This window comes from Coregonus lavaretus (genome assembly GCF_964263955.1).
Source record: "Coregonus lavaretus genome assembly, chromosome: 1".
NCBI lineage: Eukaryota > Metazoa > Chordata > Actinopteri > Salmoniformes > Salmonidae > Coregonus > Coregonus lavaretus.
This window is the reverse complement of record NC_139988.1, coordinates 38,232,638-38,249,905: the sequence shown is the minus strand read 5'-3', so window position 1 is coordinate 38,249,905 and position 17,268 is coordinate 38,232,638. Positions and strand designations below refer to the sequence as shown.

The window sequence follows — 17,268 nt, the reverse complement described above, 5'->3', positions numbered from 1 at the left end:
CACACCCGGCCAAACTTAGAAATACAAAACCTAGACTTTCACACCCTGACCAACCTACCTAGAGAATAACAGTCTCTCCAGGTCAGGGCGTGACAACTATACTGGATGAACAGTATACAGTAGACCTAATGTAGTTGTTTTGTTTTATTACTATGCAGAGAACAATTAAAATTAATTATCAGGAAAGTGAAACTTCAAGTAGTGAAGTTACATTTAATTAATTTCATAATCATGTCACTGTGGTATGTGTTAGTTTAGGATCAAAGTAATATCAAGCTCACTGGGTTTGTACTAGAGCACAGACAGGCAGGCCGGACTAAACACCACAGCTATTAATCGATATGTAGGCTGTAGAAATTGGAACGAATTACCTGAATCATATTCCCACTCGGATGACGCAAACAACTGCTGACATCTTTGTAACAGTACAGGGAATACCCAGGAGAATAAAACATGAGAATTAACAAGGCAGGGTTAAATACCGAGTTAATAACCACAATGGATATTTGAAATGTTTATAATGCTGTTGTAGCACAAACCAGAGTCTTTTTTCTAGACGATGGATTAATGATAATGGCAATAGCAGACACTTTGAAAGCATACATTATGGTCCGACTATATTATGTGACAAAAAGTGATAGGGAGTTTGAATAGGAATTTTGCCTAGAGGTTTTTTTTTTCTTCTGTCTTACTTATAGGCTCCATTGAAAACAAAGTGCATTTCATCTGATTGTAAAGATTATGTTTAAATATAAACTGAATGAATGGCTACTGAATACTTCCACTCTCTCTGTTGTTAATTTAGACTGTCCAGCTTGTACCCTCCTGCAGTCAGGATGCAGACCATACAGACCATAGAGACCCAGGTACCTTTCCTGAAGGAGATCTTCTTCACCACAACCTTTAAAGACAGGAGGAAGAGTAGTGTGACCAACCTGTTCCGCAGACAGCAGCAACAGCAACATCATCCTCACCAGACGCTTCCGCCTTCTCTGGACGGGGATGAGCCTCGCATTAAACATGCTTGGCTGGGTCGCTCATCCAGCAGCCCATTCTGCAACAGAGCAGATAGGAGGAGGGAGGGGAAGGGAGAGAGTGAGCCTGTCAGCCTTTTCTCAGCAGCAGAATCTCACAGCTGCTCGCAACACCGGCGAGCAGGCAGGGATTAGTGCTGAGCTCCCAGAGAGCCAGTTCAACAACCCAGGAGCAGCAGCCCCAGCCCCAGTAGCATGGCCTGATTGCCAAGGGGGTCTGCCTGTTTAGGAAGATGGGGAACCAGGAGGCCAAGCAGAGGAAGGTAGCAGGGGAAGATGCCCCCTGTGATGGGGGAGTCGAGGACAGGGAACCTGAGAGCTCCAAGAAAGTCAAGTCCAAAGGGGGAGATGGTGACAAGAAGAAATCTCAATCGGAATCCAAAAGCTCTGTGTTTTCCAGCATGCAGATCAGGAAGAGTCTGTCTAAGGCAAAGGGGCTGTCCAAGGAGGTTATCCTGGACGGCAAGAGGTCCCAGCTGGAGGAGGCTGATGATCTGCCTCTCTGCAGACGAGCTGGGAATGATGTCGGATGGTGACCCAGAGCATGGCCGCTTGACAACGTCGGAGGCAGAGGACGAGGGCCGGAGGACCAGTTCAGGATCAGACGGGGACCTCTACAGCTTCCACTCTGCTATGGCTGAGCATGAGGATCTGCTCTCTGACATCCAGCAGGCTATCAGGGAGAATCATGGGAACATTGATGTGGTCCTGGATAGAGTCTCTGTCCTTTTGGCTGAGGGGATCACCTCCTCCACCTCAGATGGTGATTTTAAACCCTTAGCCCCTGACCCATCTGACCCACAAGAGGTAGGCTCCACTCTGGGGCCAGACCTGGACAAGGGACAGGTTGATGAGACACCTGTTGGTACTGATACTGCAGGACCAGACCAAAGTGCTGAGCGTAGACAATCAGAGGCAGAGGGAGGTGTTGCATCTGGCGCATCTGGGGGGGAGTCAGATTTAGGTTCACCAAGCGACAGTGGCCCCTCGGCGGACCAGGACACAGAGAGGAGCAGCGGCAGCCCCCTGCCCAAAACCACCAGCACCTACAGCTTCCCAGACACCAACTCCACTACCATGTCCTATGAGAGCGCTTAGGAGACTCAGGACGACCTGGAGAGCCCGGTGCTGACCTCCCAGCTGACTCAGAGCCAGAGCTTTGATGGGGAGGGTAGCACCATCGAGGTGGTCAGGTGCATCAGGTTGGGACCGGACTCAGGTTCATCCAGAAGTGTGAGTAACATGGAACTGACTGTGGAGAGGGAGGAGGAGGGGGACAGGGGGAGAGACTTCCGGTCCCTGAGCAGGAGAAAGAGTAGCTATTCTGTCTCTCTGCTGACGAGTTACAGTTCCAAAAGATCTCTTTCCAGAAGGATGTCCTCCACTACCTCCACTGTCAAGCCCTGTCCTCCCATCCACCCTTCCTACATGAAGACCACCACCAGGCAGCTGACCTCACCCATAGGCTCTCCAAGCCAGAGCCCCCATATCCCCCGTAGGATGGAGCCAGGCTCTGGGGCAGGGTATGGGGGCCACAAGGCCCAGAGATGGAGAACCACCAGGCAGAGGTCCTGCAGTATCGCCGGGCCTTTCAGTCATTCAGCAGACTGGACCAAGGTTCTGGAAGGCCTCAGATTGAGGCATGAGTCCGCCACTGACCTCCAGGAACATGGGGGGTCAGAAAGAGGCTTTCCAGGGGCGAGTCTGACCCTAGGCACCAGACGAGGTGTCCAGACCACCACCACAGAGCCCTATCAAGATGTCTTTTCTGGTAAGTGACTGAGCATAGAGGTGCTTCATGACTTATAGAGTAACATTGGTAGAAAGGAGGTAAATAATGTGGTTAGATGCCTTTTTTCCCAACAGGGATTTGACCTGTCAAGCTTGATGATGAGTTCATCACTCCATCCGGTCAGCCAGACCATCTTGTTATCCAGTCTGGCCCTGGTTTAGCTATTTGAGTAATCAGTCATGTGACATGGATCTGTTTCAGAGAACATCAACAGCAGAGTTTAAATTGGGACAGAGGTCACTAGCATGTAAACTGTTTCGCTGGTGCTGCTGTTGTTGTTTGTTCATGTGTGTGACTTTAAAGGCAAAAAAAATCACTTTCCTTTGGATAAGGTTGTTCATCATAATACTGTATGTGTATCTAAAGAGTGTTGGTTATTGCATGAAATAGGAGCAACATCGCATTTTAGCAATGTTCTTTTAATCACACTGCTAGATAGCTAAAATAGCTTTGAATTATTATTACCTGTCCAAAAACCATCCATTGTGTCACGACTTCCTCCGAAGCTGTCACCTCTCCTTGTTTGGGCAGGCTTCGGCGTTCGTCGCCACTGCCGCTACGCATCTCATCATTCCATTTGTTTTGTCTTGTTTATTACACACACCTGGTTCATCTCCCCTCATCAGTACCTGTATAAATATTCCCTCTGCCCCCTTGTCTTTGTGTGTGATTGTTTATTTTGGAGGATAGTGAAGCTCGGTGGAGCTCTGTGTATTTTGTATCACCGGGATATTTCCCTGTGTGCCGTGTATTTCCAGTGCGCCTGTTATGCGCACTAGAGTGTTTTGACGCATTTCTGCGTAACTCTGTAATTGCGGAATAAAGCCTGTTATTCTGTGATTTACCCTCCTGCGCCTGACTCCTTCGACATCACCTCATCACAGAATCACACACCAGACATGGAGTCAGCAGGAGAGGAGCACATGCCTGGAGTCGTGGCACGGGTCAGGGAGCATTCAACAATTCTAGCCAGCTTAGGAGAAGCGATGGATCGGGAACAGCTGAGGGACCGGATCCAGCCACCCACACCCCAGCACCCAGAGGGATCCATATATCCCGACCACGGGATTTCAACGGGACAGCTACCCTCTGCCAGGGATTCCTCCTACAACTGGAGTTATACTATTCGAACATCAGCCCGGCTCTATCGGAGCGGGAGAAGGTGTCCACCCTCATCTCCTGCCTCTCGGGGAAAGCTCTGGAGTGAAGGAGGAGCCGCTTTGGACAACTACGGGGAGTTCACTCGCCTCTTTCGGGCAGTCTTCGATCAAAATCAAATCAAATCAAATTTTATTGGTCACATGCGCCGAATACAACAGGTGCAGACATTACAGTGAAATGCTTACTTACAGCCCTTAACCAACAGTGCATTTATTTTAAACAAAAAAGTAAGAATAAAACAACAACAAAAAAGTGTTGAGAAAAAAAAGAGCAGAAGTAAAAAATAAAGTGACAGTAGGGAGGCTATATATACACAATAGAATAAAGTGACAGTAGGGAGGCTATATATACAGGGGGGTACCGTTGCATAGTCAATGTGCGGGGGCACCGGCTAGTTGAGGTAATATGTACATGTGGGTAGAGTTAAAGTGACTATGCATAAATACTTAACAGAGTAGCAGCAGCGTAAAAAGGATGGGGTGGGGGGGCAGTGCAAATAGTCCGGGTAGCCATGATTAGCTGTTCAGGAGTCTTATGGCTTGGGGGTAGAAGCTGTTGAGAAGTCTTTTGGACCTAGACTTGGCACTCCGGTACCGCTTGCCGTGCGGTAGCAGAGAGAACAGTCTATGACTAGGGTGACTGGAGTCTTTGACAATTTTGAGGGCCTTCCTCTGACACCGCCTGGTATAGAGGTCCTGGATGGCAGGGAGCTTTGCCCCAGTGATGTACTGGGCCGTACGCACTACCCTCTGTAGTGCCTTGCGGTCAGAGGCCAAGCAGTTGCCATACCAGGCGGTGATGCAACCAGTCAGGATGCTCTCGATGGTGCAGCTGTAGAATTTTTTGAGGATCTGAGGACCCATGCCAAATCTTTTTAGTCTCCTGAGGGGGAATAGGCTTTGTCGTGCCCTCTTCACGACTATCTTGGTGTGTTTGGACCATGATAGTTCGTTGGTGATGTGGACACCAAGGAACTTGAAGCTCTCAACCTGTTCCACTACAGCCCCGTCGATGAGAATGGGGGCGTGCTCAGTCCTCTTTTTTTTCCTGTAGTCCACAATCATCTCCTTTGTCTTGGTCACGTTGAGGGAGAGGTTGTTGTCCTGGCACCACACGGCCAGATCTCTGACCTCCTCCCTATAGGCTGTCTCATCGTTGTCGGTGATCAGGCCTACCACTGTTGTGTCGTCGGCAAACTTAATGATGGTGTTGGAGTCGTGCCTGGCCATGCAGTCATGGGTGAACAGAGAGTACAGGAGGGGACTGAGCACGCACCCCTGAGGGGCCCCCGTGTTGAGGATCAGTGTGGCAGATGTGTTGTTACCTACCCTTACCACCTGGGGGCGGCCCGTCAGGAAGTCCAGGATCCAGTTGCAGAGGGAGGTGTTTAGTCCCAGGATCCTTAGCTTAGTGATGAGCTTTGAGGGCACTATGGTGTTGAATGCTGAGCTGTAGTCAATGAATAGCATTCTCACGTAGGTGTTCCTCTTGTCCAGGTGGGAAAGGGCAGTGTGGAGTGCGATAGAGATTGCATCATCTGTGGATCTGTTGGGGCGGTATGCAAATTGGAGTGGGTCTAGGGTTTCTGGGATTATGCTGTTGATGTGAGCCATGACCAGTCTTTCAAAGCACTTCATGGCTACAGACGTCAGTGCCACGGGTCGGTAGTCATTTAGGCAGGTTATCTTAGAGTTCTTGGGCACGGGGACTATGGTGGTCTGCTTGAAACATGTTGGTATTACAGACTCAGTCAGGGACATGTTGAAAATGTCAGTGAAGACACTTGCCAGTTGGTCAGCACATGCTCGGAGTACACGTCCTGGTAATCCGTCTGGCCCTGCGGCCTTGTGAATGTTGACCTGCTTAAAAGTCTTACTCACATCGGCTACGGAGAGCGTGATCACATAGTCGTCCGGAACAGCTGGTGCTCTCATGCATGCTTCAGTGTTGCTTGCCTCGAAGCGAGCATAGAAGTGGTTTAGCTCGTCTGGTAGGCTTGTGTCACTGGGCAGCTCGCGGCTGTGCTTCCCTTTGTAGTCTGTAATAGTTTTCAAGCCCTGCCACATCCGACGAGCGTCAGAGCCAGTGTAGTATGATTCAATCTTAGACCTGTATTGACTCTTTGCCTGTTTGATGGTTCGTCGGAGGTCATAGCGGGATTTCTTATAAGCGTCCGGGTTAGAGTCCCGTTCCTTGAAAGCGGCAGCTCTACCCTTTAGCTCAGTGCGGATGTTTCCTGTAATCCATGGCTTCTGGTTGGGGTATGTACGTACGGTCACTGTGGGGACGACATCATCGATGCACTTATTGATGAAGCCAGTGACTGATGTGGTGTACTCCTCAATGCTGTCTGAAGAATCCCTGAACATGTTCCAGTCTGTGCTAGCAAAACAGTCCTGTAGCTTAGCATCTGCGTCATCTGACCACTTTTTTATTAGCCGAGTCACTGGTGCTTCCTGCTTCAGTTTTTGCTTATAAGCAGGAATCAGGAGGATAGAGTTATGGTCAGATTTGCCAAATGGAGGGCGAGGGAGAGCTTTGTATGCGTCTCTGTGTGTGGAGTAAAGGTGGTCTAGAGTTTTTTCCCCTCTGGTTGCACATTTAACATGCTGGTAGAAATGAGGTAGAACGGATTTAAGTTTCCCTGCATTAAAGTCCCCTGCTACTAGGAGCGCTGCATCTGGATGAGCGTTTTCCTGTTGATTAATGGCCTTGTACAACTCATTCAGTGCAATCTTAATGCCAGCATTGGTTTGTGGTGGTAAATAGACAGCTATGAAAAGTATAGATGAAAACTCTCTTGGTAAATAGTGTGGTCTACAGCTTATCATAAGATACTCTACCTCAGGCGAGCAAAACCTTGAGACTTCCTTAGTATTTGATTTTGTGCACCAGCTGTTGTTTACAAAAATACAGAGACCGCCACCCCTCGTCTTACCCGAGTCTGCCGTTCTGTCCTGCCGATGTAGCGTATAGCCTGCTAGCTGAATGTTGTCATTGTTGTCATTCAGCCACGACTCCGTGAAACATAAGATATTACAGTTTTTAATGTCCCGTTGGTAGGATAACCGTAATCTTAAATCGTCCATTTTATTATCCAAAGCTTGAACGTTGGCTAATAGGATTGATGGGAGAGGCAGTTTACTCGTTCGCCGTCGGATCTTTACAAGGCACCCCGACCTACGTCCACGGTATCTCCGTCTCTTCCTCACGCGAATGACGGGGATCTGGGCCTTGTCTGGAGTCTGTAGAATATCCTTCGCGAACGCCTCGTTGAAAAAAAAGTGTTCGTCCAACGCGAGGTGAGTAATCGCTGTCCTGATATCCAGAAGCTCTCTTTGGTTATAAGAGACGATGGCATAAACATTATGTACAAAATAAATTACAAATAACGCGGAAAAACACACATAATAGTACAATTGGTTAGAGGGCTGTAAAACGGCAGCCATCTTCTTCCGGCGCTGTTCTTGTTCTAAAATCACCTGCCCGAAGGTAGAGAGGCGGGCGAGTGGCTGGCCCATCTGAGGCAGGGGACGAGGACCGCGCAGGACTTCGCTCTGGAATTTCAGACTCTAGAGGATGGGTCCGGGTGGAACGAGCGGGCCCTCATCGACCACTTCCGGTGCCATCTACGAGAGGATGTCCAAAGGGAGCTAGTCTGCCAGGACACCATTTTGTCCTTCAACCAACTGGTGGACATGGCCATCCAGTTGGACAACCTGCTGGCTGCTAGAGGACGTCCTGGAAGGGCCTGCCCATTCCAACCCCCCCCCCCCCCCCCCCCCCCCATCCTGGATCCCGAGGTCATGGAGCTGGGTGGAGAGGCGATCTGGAAGAGCGGAGGACGACAGCGCCAGTGTCACTCTCGTGGCACGAGTGGACATTCACCTGCACGCGGCTGTCAGCGTTCTTTTGGGTCTGGAGGCGGAAAGGCAGGGCACTCGCGTGTCACCCCAGGTATCGAACACACACACACGTTCAGAGCCCTCTGCTGCGCACTGTACCCTACACATCCACATTCCTGATTACACAGTGTAAGGCGCTGGTCAAATCATGCGCAGCTGGGAACTTTATGGACAGGTCATTTGCACATAGTCTAGGCATTACATTGGTTCCCCTATCCATTCCACTCCCCATCAGAGCACTTGACAGTCGACCATTAGGGTCCGGGTTTGTTAGGGACAATACGTTATAGTTATCCTCTATCCCTTATTCCATCTGTGATCGAGTCAATGCATGGGGCGCGCTTCTTCACAAAATTAGATCTCCGGAGTGCGTACAACCTGGTGCGTGTCCGAGAGGGGGACGAGTGGAAGACAGCATTCAGCACAACAACGGGGCATTACGAATATCTGGTGATGCCCTACGGTTTGATGAATGCTTCCAGTCCTTTATGAACGAGGTGTTTCAGGACATGCTTGGTCGCGGTGTAGTGGTATACATCAATGACATTCTGGCGTATTACGCTACGCGCGCCGAGCACGTGTCCCTGGTTAGCAAAGTGCTGCCCCGACTGTTGGAACATGACCTTTATGCCAAGGCAGAAAAGTGTCTGTTTTTCCAACAGTCCATCTTCTTCCTCGGATACCGCATTACCACCTCAGGTGTGGAGATGGAGGGAGATCGCATTTCAGCCGTGCATAATTGGCCAACTCCAACCACGGTCAAGGAGGTGCAGCGCTTTATTGGCTTTGCCAACTACTATCGGAGGTTTATCCGGAGCTTTGGCAAGGTCGCAGCTCCCATCACATCTCTGTTGAAGGATGGGCCTTCCCGGCTTTGCTGGTCTGCTGAGGCTGACAGGGCCTTCAGAAACCTGAGGGTTCTGTTCACCTCAGCCCCAGTACTGGCCCATCCCGATCCATTACTACCGTTTGTAGTGGAGGTGGATGCATCCGAGGTAGGGATAGGCGCTGTCCTATCTAAACGCTCGGGCACGCCACCCAAGCTCCGCCCCTGTGCCCTCTTCTCCAAGAAGCTCAGCCCAGTGGAGCAGATCTACGACGTTGGTGATCGGGAGCTGTTGGCTGTTGTCCGAGCCCTGACCGTGTAGAGGCACTGGCTCGTGGGTGCGAAACACCCTTTCCTCGTCTGGACAGACCACCGTAACCTGGAGTACATCCGGGCAGCGAGGAGGCTGAAACCTCGCCAGGCCTGGTGGGCCCTATTCTTCACCCGGTTAGATTTGACTCTGTCTTACATCCCAGGTACGAAGAGCGTGAAGGTAGATGCACTCTCACGGCTGTACGACACAGAGCAGAGGCCCATAGACAACACCCCCATACTCCCGGCCTCCTGCATTGTGGCGCTGGTAGTGTGGGCGATGGACGTGGACATAGAGCGGGCGCCAACTCCACCTCAGTGTCCAGCTGGGCTGCAGTACGTGCCGTCTATTGTCCGTGGCCGTCTGATCTATTGGGCACACAATTCCCCCTCCTCTGGTCACCCAAGTATCGGTCGTACAGTGCACTGCCTGACCGGAAAGTACTGGTGGCCTACCTTGGCTAAGGACGTGAGGGTGTATGTCTCCTCCTGCTCGGTGTGCGCCCAGAGTAAGGCACCTAGGCACCTCCCAGTGGGTAAGTTACAGCCCTTACCAGTTCCACAACGGCCATGGTCCCACTTGTGTATTGACTTCCTTACTGATCTTCCCCTCTCTCAAGGTAACACCACAATCCTGGTCGTTATGGACCGCTTTTCCAAAGCCTGCCGCATCCTTCCTCTTCCCGGTCTCCCCACGTCCCTGCAGACTGCAGAGGCCCTGTTTACACACATCTTCCGGCACTACGGGGTACCAGAGGACATAGTGTCTGACCGGGGTCCCCAGTTCACAGCCAGGGTCAGGAAGGCGTTCATGGAACATCTGAGGATCTCGGTCAACCTGACCTCTAGTTTCCACCCTGAGTCTAATGGGCAGGTGGAATGAGTGAATCAGGATGTGGGTAGGTTCCTGCGTTCCTACTGCCAGGACCGGCCGGGGGAGTGGTCGGTGTTCTTGCCATGGGCCGAATATGCCCAGAACTCTCTCCGACAATCCTCCATTAACCTAACGCCATTTCTTCCACCGAGGCTCCTGCGGTGGATGACTTGTTTCGGCATGCAGAGGAGATGTGGAACGCTGCTCACGTCCAGCTCCAACGCGCCGTGCATCGCCAGAAGGCCAACGCTGACTGCCACCGCAGTGAGGCCCCGTCTTTGTACCGGGTGATCGGGTCTGGCTCTCAACCCAGAATCTGCCCCTCCGCCTGCCCTGCCGGAAGCTGAGCCCGCGGTTTGTGGGGCAATTCAAAGTCCTGAGGAGAATAAACAAGGTTACTTACAGGTTACTACTCCCTCCTGATTACCGCATTAACCCCTCGTTCCATGTGTCTCTCCTCAGGCCGGTGGTGGCTTGTCCGCTCCAGGAGTCTGAAGTGCGGGAGTTCCCTCCGCCCCCTCTGGACATCGAGGGGGCCGTGGCGTACTCTGTCTGTTTCATCCTGGATTCGAGGCGTCAGGTGGGGGGCCTTCAGTACCTCGTGGAGTGGGAGGGGTACAGTCCGGAGGAGCGGTGCTGGGTCCCGGAGAGGGATATCCTCGATCCCTCCCTGTTGCGGGATTTCCACCGTCGCCATCCGGCTTGCCCTGCTCCGCGTCCTCCTGGCCGTCCCCGAGGCCGGTGTCGGCGCGCTGCTGGAGCTGCGCATCAAGGGGGTGAATTACCCTCCTGCGCCTGATTCCTTCGACATCACCTCATCACACGTTGCAAGGACGAGAATACATTTTATATTGCTAAATGTATTTTTGCTACCTGGCGAACAAGAGCCAATCGTAATCACAACGTGGTAAAAACTACTTTGCAGCGTCACGAGGGATTACATTTTTTTTCCCTTCTGGATTTTTATTCCTTCGTTGTTAATGGTATGTAATTGACATTTGCCTCTATTTGCATTAGGAAATGTGACATTTAAACAAACTTTTTTTCTGTGGCTCACGTTTTCTAATTGAAGTTATAACATGTTTATAATAGCATTATAGATTATTTATAGTATGACTGTTTTAATTGAATCACCGGCCAGTAGAACATGGATCAGTAGGGGAGTACTTCGCCTCACCAAAAGCTCCTCTGGTCACAATGCCATGATTGTGAGCTCTCTGGATTAGAACATCAGGCCTTCCCTGTCTCTGTCTAGGCCTGTTCACAGATTTTCAGAATATCACAGTGATTTCTATAATAATTCCACCATCTATGACTCTATAATAATCCCACAATCTACGACTTCTCCATCACTTTCATACCACAAAAAGCTGAGCAATGTGGTATGATTATTCCTCCCCTCCTCCTAAGACTGATTGACCAGGATGGTCCTGATAAATACTGTTATTTTGATGGTTTATACAGTACTGTTTAAATGCCAGCTGTTAATGTGAAGGTTAAACCGTGGCATTTGCAGAAATACATTTTCATCATGTGATTTCTAAGTAGGTGCCCTCTTTTGTCCTCCTCAGGACCAATAGATGTTGTACAGAGCAGCTGAAAACACTGTATTTATAAAATAATAGTACTAACACAATACTGTTTTACAGTACCATATTTAAGTGATAATACCAGAGAAGCCGGTGTTTGGAGGATATATTGGCACGGGTGTTGTTAGGCCCGAGATGAAATAACACACAGTGATACATTAACTATTTGGCCCTGTGTTGCTCAGTTTGTAGAGCATGGCGTTTGCAATGGCAAGATTAGGGGTTCGATTCCCACGGGGGGCCAGTATGAAAATGTATGCACTAACTGTAAGTCGCTCTGGATAAGAGCGTCTGCTAAAATGACTAAAATGTGGGAGCTAAAACTATCCATACAAACTGTTTCTAGTTTTGTTTCAGCGTTTTGTAGGCTAATTAGCACGTCTTCCTCTCTCCCCATGTAATGATGTACTGTAGATCAAAAGCTCAAGGCTGAATCTGAATCTGCATCGGTTATCTAACATCTCACCCTAGATAAAGCCTCTGCTCTCATCAATATTCATGTCTTTATCTGCAGTATCTATATCTTCATAACAGTGCGTGTCATCCCTAGATATCTGTTGTCTGAATCTCTCTCTCTCTCTCTCTCTCTCTCTCTCTCTCTCTCTCTCTCTCTCTCTCTCTCTCTCTCTCTCTCTCTCTCTCTCTCTCTCTCTCTCTCTCTCTCTCTCTCTCTCTCTCTCTCTCTCTCTCTCCTCCCCCCAGGTCACGCCTTGTTGGAGCGTCTATGTCTGCAGGAGGGGGAGGGAGCAATGGATGAGGCTGAGAGGTTGTGTTGTTGTATGATGGGCATGGGGCTGCTGCAGCCCCTCAGTGATTGTTTCAGAGAGCAGCATGAAGACATTGTCACTCCAGTCACAGCCACATTTAATGTGAGAACCAACTCTTTACTTACTAACATTGTTTCACTGCTGCCATTTCAACAAATATTACACTGATCATAGGCTGATAGCCTGAACTGGCTAGTATTGCTCACTGGATGAGAGTATAATTAATGTTAACAAATGTATTCTGGGTTATGTATCAACTACAGTATCTACCTACCTATCTACTCTATCTCCATATCTGGATGTTTGAATCTTTAAGCATTTAATTATGTTGAGAACCGTTCCTATGGTCAGCCTTACCATATGAAAGCTGATTTCATAAATGTTTAAATAATTTTCCCAGTAACGCTTCACAGATGTAATCTCATGTGTGTGATTATAATATTTCCAGCATAGTTCATCAGGAACGCACGCTGTCGGTGCCATTTTTATCACATGTCCCTTGCAGCTGAATCCACTCAGCTGTAACGTTCTTAGGCTGAGGATTCAAATATAGATTTTGCGGGTTAGTATTTTTTCATAACTAGAAATAGATGTCTTATATTTTCTGTTAGCATGTGTGTGTGTGTATGCATGCGTGTATAAGTGTGTACGGGTGTGTGTGTGCTTCCTGTTGCAGTATCTTCATAGGGACTGAACATTGTGTCGTGAGGCAATGGGTTGTCATGTTTCCTTTCTTGGTGTGCCATGTGATCAAAGTATGCTTTTCTTTTACTCAGTCACCAAAGCAGAATTTGTGTCTGAACAGATGAGCATTCGTCTCTGGCTGCACTGTGCACCTTCCCCCTTAGATACACTCACATACATAAACACATTGTCACAAACACTCAGTCATAACATGCACACAAACTCACATAGAAAAACAGAACATCCCTGGGCACACACAAATATAGTACCGTACAAACAGGCACACACAAATTCACACATGCTTTCAGTCAGTACACACACACACACACATGCATGCCTTACAGACAGTCATTCTGTGACACACACACACACACTGCTTGCGTAGAACATCTGCTGACCGCGTTGCATAAGAGCCCCACGTGCCCAGGGCTCAGGCTGCTCTTACCCAGCAGAAGGCTAACCGTGCCTGGGTTGGTTAGAGCATTTTGTCCCCTCTCACTGTCTCTAACTGTTCCTGGGATTGGACCCGCAGCTGCATTATTCAGCTTGAAAAGAATCAACCTCTCCCTGTGTCTTTTGACAATGCTGCTCTCTCTCACCGGTTGTTCTCCCTTCTCTCTCATTTTCTCTCTCTCTCGCTCTCTCTCTCTCTCCCTCTCTCTCTCCCTCTCACTCCCTCTCTCGCTCTCTCTCTCTCCCTTTCTGTTTCTCCCTATCTTTCTCTGTCCTCACTGTCCTCACCCCTGTAAAATAGTCAGCCTTGTTTGACTCCCTGAGATATAATCCCTCCCTAGTGAATCTGCATTGTCTCTAGAGGGAAAATATTGATACATTTTATTAAGGTTGATGTGATAGAGTAGGAGGCTATGACAGGTTTTGATCATGTTTTACTCTCTGTCTGTACTGTAGTTGTGATTCTGGCTTCAGCAAAATCCGTGGTTCTGGTTAATGTTTTGTTCTGGCATTGACTGCACAGAGAAAGCAATACCTAAGGTCAGCTCTCAGACTGGAACAAATTGCATATTTGCTCCCTAAAGTGTAGACACACACTCATACATACTCAAACACACACTCTTGACATGCACAGTGTTGGAATGGCTTGAGATTCTTACATAAATGGATAGTCATTATGTAATGGTCTCTGAATTATCAGATTGATTTACAATATGTTCAGATTCATACTAAATTGGGCCCTTAGAATTGCCCAATTGTATGTGGTTATGTAGTCAATTGCAAGGGTTGGTGTGAGGTGTGACCCAGGTGCGGTGCAGGATTGACAGTAGGCAGTAGGCAGAGATGGTGAAACAATGATCTTTACTGGTGGTCCCAATACCAGGATACAAAATAATGGACTTGTCACAATAAAATAAAGGAGGAGCAAATTGGTCTCCAAAAACAGGCTGACAGCAAAAATACAAAATACTAACTACGACTGAAACAACAATGAAACAGGGAGAACACTTCTCAAGTACCTGTACATACGTCTCGCGATCAGACACTGATTCGTACTGCTTGGCATCGAGAAACTAGCAGACAAAACTGAGCAAGGGAATACAGGGAGGTGAGGGAATAAATACACAGGTGAACAGGTAGACACAGGTGACACCAATAGGATACAGATTAGTCCAGACTGTGAGTGAGGAGGTGCCTAAGGTTGTTGGAGGAGGACACCGAGTGGGTCGTTCCGGAACTGCGACCCCCTCCTATAACAGTCAATATCATATTACTGTGCCGTGCTGAAACTGCTTGCTGCACTGGAACCATTTCCCAGGAAAATAATTTGTTCAGTTGTTAAGGAATACGCTCTCATGCACTAAGCGGAACTAATAAAATATACACAGTAACAAGAATACTTTTCATACCTCAGATTAATGAGATTGGCTTTGAAGGCAGTGTTTACTTTTAGCCTCTTGCAATTTGCCACAGGTTCCATTCTACAATAGGTAGTATTGTGCTTAGCAAGCACAGTACCTTACCTCACTTTTGAAAAGTAGACATTTGAATTGGTTCAAATCGTAAAGTGAAAGCCCTCTCTATTTGGCATTGTTGGTGGATGTCATCTGAACTGGAATCAACAGACATAGGTTGTCTGGGTTGCTTTATTGATGTATTCCTTGAAGATAAGTAAAAAGTGATTAAATATGAATGGATTTCCTGTTTGTCTGTCAGGTAATGACTGTACGTTAAATAGATATCTGCCCTTTTGTCTGTGCGCTGTGCTGTTCTCGCCTATTTTTCTTTATTTGTGTGAATAATTAAACCAAATCAATTTAAATGATGTACACTACCAGTCAAAAGTTTGGTCACACCTACTCATTTGAGGGTTTTTCTTTATTTTTACTATTTTCTACATTGTAGAATAATAGTGAAGACATCATAACTATGAAATACCACATATTGAATAATGTAGTAAACAAAAAAGTGTTAAACAAATCAAAATATATTTTAGATTCTTCAAATAGCCACCCTTTGCCTTGATAACATCTATGCACACTCTTGGTATTCTCTCAACCAGCTTCATGAGGTAGTCAACTGGAATGCATTTCAATTAACAGGTGTGCCTTCTTAAAAGTTAATTTGTGGAATTTCTTTCCTTCTTTATGTGTTTGAGCCAATCAGTTGTGTTGTGACAAGATAGTGGGGGTATACAGAAGATAGCCCTATTTGGTAAAAGACAAAGTCCATATTATGGCAAGAACAGCTCAAATAAGCAAAGAGAAACGACAGTCCATCATTACTTTAAGACATGAAGGTCAGTCAATACGGAACATTTCAAGAACTTTGAAAGTTTCTTCAAGTGCAGTCGCAAAACCCGTCAAGCGCTATGATGAAACTGGCTCTCATGAGGACCGCCACAGGAACGGAATTGTGTTGTGTCCATACTTTTGACTGGTTCTGTAAGTAAAATGATATATGTAAAATGTTCCAGTTATGATCGCTTGTAGTATTCACCTGGTTATTATATGGTGTTACTATATGGTACTGTGTTACTGTGAATAAAATGTAGATCTAAAAGTACATACTGAAAAATGCATGTTCATTGCCTTCTCTCCCCCAGGACGACCAGCTGTATACCTGGGCTACCTTCGGCCTGCCCTCCCACATCTGGGAGTCCCATGAAGGGCATACCCCAGGCCACATCCAGGTCCTGTGGCCCCCTCCACAGCCAGCTCGGGTATGTTATCAACTCTGTTTATGTAGTGTACCACCACAAGCAGAGCTACAGAGAAGAACATTTGTTCAAACAGTGTGACATTGAAAATGTTGCGCCACTTTCAACCGAATGGAAAATTACTGTGAGTGCCTCAGGAGGATAACAGATCTTTGTGGTCTTTTATTTGCTCTTACAACTGTAACTGTACAGGCCTCCTGTAGCTCAGTTGGTAGAGCATGGCGCTTGCAACGCCAGGGTTGTGGGTTCGATTCCCACGGGGGGCCAGTATGAAAAATGTATGCACTCACTAACTGTAAGTCGCTCTGAATAAGAGCGTCTGCTAAATGACTAAAATGTAAAAATGTAAGTGAATGAATACCCAGGCCCAGACAGGTTTTGATACAATACTGTCCTCTTGTGGTTATATTTTGTATATTGACAGAGCATGTAGATGTTACTACCATTCTTCCAACAGAGGTCAGGCTTATCCTATAGTAACTATACAGGTATCAAACATATTCACCCCCCTTGGATCTTTTCACATTTTTGTTGAATTACAAAATGGGATTGATATGGATTTAATTATTGTTGTTTTTTGTTATTGTTCTACACAAAATACTCCATAATGTCAAAGTAAAAAGAAAATTCTACAAATGTTTACAAATTAATACAAATTAAATTACTAAAATATTGTTGTTGCATAAGTATTCACCCCCTTTTTTTAGGCAAGCCTAAATTAGTACAGGAGTAAAATGTATCTTAACAAATCACATAATAAGTTACATGGACTCACTCTGTGTGAAATAATAGGAATTGACATGATTTTTCAATGACAACCCCTTCCTCTGTCCCACATATGTACAACATCTGTAAGGTCCCTCAGTCAAGTATTGAATTTCAAGCACAGATTCAACTACAAAGTACAGGGAGATTTTTGAAAGCCTCATAAAGAAGGGCAGTGATTGGTAGATGGGTAATAATAACAAATCAGACATTGAATATCTCTTTAAAATACAGGGCCTTCGGAAAGTATTCAGACCCCTTGACTTTTTTCCACATTTTGTTAAGTTATAGCCTTATTCTAAAATATATTAAATAAAAAAGATTCCTCATCAATCTACACACAATACTCCATAATTATAAAACAAAAACAGGCTTTTATACATTTTT

At 47.1% G+C, this 17,268-nt stretch overlaps 1 pseudogene across 1 annotated transcript in view; it reads left to right on the top strand.

Moving 5' to 3' along the window:
* The first annotated feature begins 836 nt into the window (after window positions 1-836).
* LOC311133141 overlaps window positions 837-17,268 on the top strand; it is a 68,838-nt pseudogene continuing 52,406 nt past the window's right edge. Inside the window, exons 1-6 of the transcript XR_014615191.1 lie at window positions 837-1,103; window positions 1,205-2,113; window positions 2,405-2,710; window positions 7,791-7,944; window positions 10,392-10,484; window positions 16,003-16,119. The product of XR_014615191.1 is annotated as an uncharacterized misc_RNA (transcript). The remainder of the gene's footprint in view (window positions 1,104-1,204; window positions 2,114-2,404; window positions 2,711-7,790; window positions 7,945-10,391; window positions 10,485-16,002; window positions 16,120-17,268) is intronic.